This window comes from Cygnus olor, chromosome 7, assembly GCF_009769625.2.
Source record: "Cygnus olor isolate bCygOlo1 chromosome 7, bCygOlo1.pri.v2, whole genome shotgun sequence".
In the NCBI taxonomy this organism is placed as follows: Eukaryota; Metazoa; Chordata; class Aves; order Anseriformes; family Anatidae; genus Cygnus; species Cygnus olor.
In genome coordinates this window covers 29479678-29484615 of record NC_049175.1, presented here as the reverse complement: position 1 = coordinate 29484615, position 4938 = coordinate 29479678, and positions in this window count along the sequence as shown.

Sequence of the window (4938 nt, the reverse complement as noted above, 5' to 3'; positions counted from 1 at the left end):
TCCATGAACGTCTCCTGTGCACAGAGCAAGTACACAAGGCTCTGGTCCAGTCACCGGCTCCACAGAGTGACAGTGGCAGCCACCCTAATTGCATTTTTTAATTTCTTTCCAGTTAAATGTACAAGCCCAGTGAAATCTAAGTCCCAGGTTTCTCTTTTTCTTTTCATTTTTTCATTTTTTCATTTTTAATTGTTAGACCATTTTTCCCTGTTCCCTCCTCCCCACAAATAATGTGAGGTTTATGACCCCTGAGTAATGGCTGAGGAATGCGCTGCATCCTACAGCCATCGCGAGGCATCTGGCAATGGGAATCTTCACAGCATGTCAAAAATACACAGATAAAACCACTGTAAATAGCTCAGATCAAAACAAGTCAAATGTCAGTGCTAATTTGCTGTCAAGTATATAGTCCAAGACCACTTCCTCCTGCAAAAAGAGAAACCCAGTTCCCAAGTGTGGCTTGCTCTGCTGTCCCAAGAAGCTCGCTCCCCACCAAAAATCTCTCTCACTCTGAATGAACAAGAGCATTTTTTCCCCTTGCTTTTTTATTCTCTAGCTTTTGTGCTGTCCACTGCTGAGTCTGAGGCTGGGAAATGAAACTTCAATCTGGCCTGCCATTTTTCTATTGTAAGAAAGGACTCTTGGGAGAGATATTTACTGTTTTCTATGGCTCAGTGAGAGGGCGAGAGAGGGAAGTTGTTCCAGGAGTTCCCATTACAAAGCATTTTTTCACATAGGCTCACTCGTATTTTTAAGGACTTGGAGATTAAAGAGCCGGCAGCCCTGGAACAGGAAGCTTGCTGTACGTCCAAAGGTCAGGTGGGTCTCAGACAGCCACTGCTTCCAGTTCTCTTTTGTATACACACTGCAGATTAAAATGTACGTCCTGGACTGGACGTAGCCATGGTAGTGATGGGGGCCCACGGGTTGGGGGAAAGGAAGAACGAGGCAGCCGGAAAGCAGCACAGAGCCGTCCCTCCTCAGGCTGTGGTTTCATAAGACGAAGGACTGGGCTGCTCAGCCAGCTCAAGGTATTCCCACGGCCTCACAGCTCCTTCCTGCCATCAGATATGTCAGCATGACTGCTTGTGGGGTCGCTCTCCCTGACATTCGGGAACTGATCCTGCTTAAGAAAACAATTTTTACTTCTTATTTTGTTCCATACTTTTTTTTTCTTTTTTTTTTCCTTTTTTTTTTTTTTTTTTAATGGAGTCAGTTCCCTCCTTTGGTGAATGCAGTGGCCTCACAAAACAGTTGTACTGGCACAAAAGAAGGGGTGGGCACAAGTGGGCAATGGGGTATGAAGAGCATTAGAGCAGAATACTTTGAGTTGCGAGGGATTATGACACGTTATGTCATGAAATTACAGTCTTGATTTGGTGACAGAGGTGATAACCCTCCCTTAGTGCTGCGGTTCCAGCAGCACATTCACACCTTCTGTTATTAAGCAGTCATTAAGAAGCGTGTATCATTTGGGATATCCCAGCCCCCATAGCACCGGGTTTTGGAGAGAAGAGTTGCTTGTAGAACCAACCCTTTTCAGGATGAGCCCAGTGAGGCTGCCCGAAATAGTGCTCCACGTTGGCTGACTCTTCTGGAAGTAGTCTACGTACTGCAGAGCAAACAAAATGCAGCTGAGTCCATTCAAGGAATTCATTGACACTGATGCTTTGAGGTCTTTATGTGAACCGAAGTGTTTGCTGTGAAACAGGAGACAAGCTAATAATCAAAACAAGTTTTACAATGAATGAACTGCTGCTGAGAAATGCTTACTTTACAGCCTTGATACCATGCTGGATGCTAAATGACTGCCAGGAGCAAACTCTGTGATATCTCAGTTAGCTCTTACCCTAATTATCATTTACAGAGGAGTCCCTGCTAGATGAATGATGACTTCAATATAAAGGACTTTTAAGTAAGATTTATTGATGCAACTACATTAATAATTCCCTTAGTAATGATGCATTTAAGAGTACAGATACTGTGGGAGGAAGGAGGAAGGAGGCCAGATATTTGGAATCATGTAGAAGTGTGTTTTATTTTCATGTTGTGGCTTTTGCTGTTCCCCCTACCTCCTCACACACCTAAAAATAATAATAAATAAAAACAAAACAAAACAAAAAACAGTAATGCTCTTACTGGCTAGTTTTGTGGAAAAAAAAGAGGGGAAAAAAAGAGAGAGAAAAAAAAAGTAGGTAATTGGCACATCTGTTGAGGACAAGAAATACTGTATCATAAACAAGATCTGCCATTGCACACAGGCAGCCCCAAGCACACCACTGCAACATGCCGACCTTGCTGCCAATGCCTGGCATTCAAGATTTGTTTTTTCCATAGCTGATCAATTGTTCCACTTCCTGAAAAGTGCATTTGTGCTCCTTCTGCCCCCGAAGCGATCCCAGTGGAGGACCCCAGGAGAGCTTCCCCGTGTTTTACCAGTCCCAGTGACAAAAACACTACCACAGGGGCAGGCTGAGCAGCCACCCAATCGGGTGCACAAACCAGCTCAAAGACTGACCCTGTGAGGAAAAGTGGAGTCAGGTTCAGTTGTACCAGCAAGCTGTTGGGGTCAGTATGCAGCTAACATGGCCCTGGTGCTGACACCAGGGAAGGGGAGCTCTGCCCCAGCAGGATTTATCCCTCTGCAGGCCCCAGGCTGCCACTCGTCCTTCTCCTCATGGGGACATCCAGGGAAGCTCATCCAAACTTAAGTTGCTAGACCACTCCCCTCTGGGCATTTTCAGCCTGAAATGAAATGTCCTTGGTCAGATGATCTCACTGAGGGATTGAAGTAAACCGAAACAAATTAAAGGCACTTAAAGCGTGAAGGTTTGGTAAGATCTTCTGCAGGTCTCATGGGAGATGCTAAAGCCATTACATCTCACCACCACTCTTCTGCTGGATGTCAGCATCTTCAGCTGCAGCACTGGAGCAGCTGCATGCAAAGCTATTCAGGTTATTTCAAGCAACCTTCCTTGAAGGTTGAGCTGTGGTAGCTAACTTTTCGGTGAGAAAGGAAATGCCACAAGAATACACAAAAATAGTGTTTGGTGGGCAGCCAGTGAGAAGCGGCAGGACAGAACCTGCACCAGAAAGGCCCTGAGACAAGATCTCTTGCTATAACTTTAGTACCGAGAACTACTCTTTAGCAGAAACCTCATCCTGTAGCAGAACCCACATGTCTCCTCAGTGCCTCTGCTTGAGGGAAGGACAGGAGAGCTGCAGCCTGAGGTGGACATGCTCGTATGCTCACCTCCCACCCTGCAGCTGCTGGGGCCTGGGGATGACGGCTGCAGCCCTGTGCTCCTTGGGGAAAGGCAGACCAGGGCTTGGGTGTCCAGGGCCCTCAGGCACCGTGGGACACTCCTGGCTCCTGCCACTTGTGCATGGGGTGACGCACACCATCTCCCAGCTTCGCCTGTGACGACCCTCATGGCCTGTGCCCCTGGGCGGCTCTCCCAGTCCAACCCCCTCCAAAAAAACACACATTTCTGGGCACCTGGCCTGCAGTGTGAAACAGCCTTTGTGCGATATTTTGTCAGCTACAAATAATTGAAAAAGGCCTACATAAAGTCCTAATTGTGTCACAGAACAGGCTCTTCAGTCATCCATCTTCCTATTAAACTTGCGAATTTCAGCTACTCAGCCCTGTTGGAGTTATTTTCCCCTTCCCCTCCTTCTTCTTTTAAGCTTCTATTTATATTCTCTCAGTTGTCTCTGCCAGAAGATCTCATGTGGATACATTAGGCCTTTTCAAAAGGAAAGTTGGATTACAGCGATTTTTCTCCCCGTAGGACACAACAGCTTCATCCTTCATAACAGAGCAATACACTATAACTTCATTATGGATGGCATGAAGCTGGCCTATTTAAACAGAATACTTAATGATAGCGGCGAAGGCAGAAGAAATTCAATTCTGCTGGTCTACATGAGAAAAGGGAAAGAGCTCTTTTGGTATTTACTGAGGCTGACTTCTTGACTCTTAATTAAAGTCTCCTTTCACAGAACAAAAAAATAAATAAAAATGGGAGATTCGAGTGATACAGATGAGATCTGCTACCGTGTGGTTGCTTCCTTTTTGTCAGGTAGTCTGACATACCCTGAGATCTAGTATTATTAGCAGGCATAGGGGCTTCTCCGTAGTACTTAGCCATGACTGGAAGAAATTGCAGTTTGTTGGTGCTCTCCTGTAGGAATTACAGGTTCTGTTTTTTTTTTTTTTGTTTTGTTTTTGTTTTTTAACTTTGCCACTTCAGCAGCGCTGACCTCTGAAGCGTGTTCTACTTATTGACTTTGGCTTGGTGGAAGTGGTTAAGGCCTAAAGAAAAGCTGCGGACTGGAAAAAAAAAAAAAAAAAAAAAAAAACACCTTTTTGGGAAAATGCCAGAATAAATAGCCTTCTGTGAGCTCACAGTTGACATCAGACCACAGGTTGTGGTGGTTGTGGTGACGATGGAAGAGGCTTTAAAAGATCCTAATGAAAATGTAGCAAGATGTAAAAATTAATGTTTCCCATATTTTAATAAAACCAGTTTTTCCTCTCACTTGGGTAAGTTTTAGTGGTGCTGAAAGATGCCAAGAGGTCATCTCTGTCAAGGCAAGTCCTCCATTGACAGCATTATAGTCCACACAGGTTTTTTGTACCGACTTAGGAGAGAGATTACTCCATATTGGCTTACCAGTAAAATCCATGTGTGGATGAGATTTGTAATATTTGGTCCACTGAAAGCCCTGATTTCCTATCCCGTCCCCTCAAAAACTAGGACCATGGCTAATTACATATCAGAAACCTGTATCAGAAACTCTTAGGAAGCTGAAAGACACGTCCCATGGTGGCTGTGAGCATTATATGCTGAAATGCAGTGTGTTGATACCCAGTGAGGTCTGCTGGTGGGAGCATGCCCATATGGAGTGGAAAAAAGAATGTTTTTAGTTCTT